Source organism: Brassica oleracea, chromosome C6, assembly GCF_000695525.1.
Source record: "Brassica oleracea var. oleracea cultivar TO1000 chromosome C6, BOL, whole genome shotgun sequence".
NCBI lineage: Eukaryota > Viridiplantae > Streptophyta > Magnoliopsida > Brassicales > Brassicaceae > Brassica > Brassica oleracea.
In genome coordinates this window covers 21356998-21358112 of record NC_027753.1, presented here as the reverse complement: position 1 = coordinate 21358112, position 1115 = coordinate 21356998, and positions in this window count along the sequence as shown.

Here is a 1115-nt window from a genome sequence, read left to right as displayed (position 1 = left end):
GGATTAGGATTTTAAAGCAAATCGGCGCGCACTATATCTGTGCGTGAGGGCGCATCGGTGGTCAGATCGACAAGCGGTTTACATTGACTGATTTGTCTCGGCAAGGGCTTCGATTTGATATCTTGATCGTTTTCTGGGTCCTCACGGTTTGGGAGATCGGCCTCTTTGAAGTTCCGAAGCAGATTTCTTTTCGTTTTAGGGTTTTAGGGTTTTGTTGATTTGGTTTTAGGCTCAGGGTGTTAGAGACTATCGTGCTGATAACGTGTTATGAACTTAAGGTTTAGGAATCTGTAAGTTGTGTGTATTATTACTCAATCATAAGGTGTTCTTATATATGGGAGTTACAAAGAGATAAAAAGAAAGACATAAATATTAAAAGTGTACAAATACAAGAAAAAAGAAATAGGGTTTCCTTTTTTCTAAAGCGTAAGCCGCCTCTCTCTCCTCTTCATGCGACCGCCTCTCTCTCTCTCTCTCTCTAGGGTTGGGCCGTCTCTCTCTCTTAGGCTGGGCCGTCTCTCTCTCTTTTGATATTGGGCCGGTTATAAATCGGGCCGATTATAGACCGGGCCGGTTATAGATCAGGCAGGTTATGGACATATATCCATCCTATAGTTTATAACATAAACTAGGTTTTATAAATATTGTACTACTACTATTAGTTAATTAATGCAACAGCATAACTACCGAACAAAGTGAGTCCAATGTTCATACTAGTATTATATTGCTCGGATTTTGAAAATGTCTTTTAGATATCTTTCAGTTTCGAGATTCGAAAACCTTTTCACTAAAGTATGTATACCGCTAATTTCCATTTATATTTTATTTTATGTTTCTGTTTGTGATTTGTGTATTTTAATATACAACATATGCATATACACCTTTAACTGGATATACGTTTCCAAAGAAAAATAGAATTAGAGAAAGTAATGTCATAAATAATTGGTTGAAAAAATAATGTCATAACCAATTAGTTTTAAATTTAATATTCAAAGTCTTAAAACTAACTAGTTATTAACTTATTAATATATGGTAAATTTATATAATGATATTAAATCATGTGTTTCAATTATGTCACGTTTTCAATTTTATTTTTAAGGAAATGGTTTACAAAC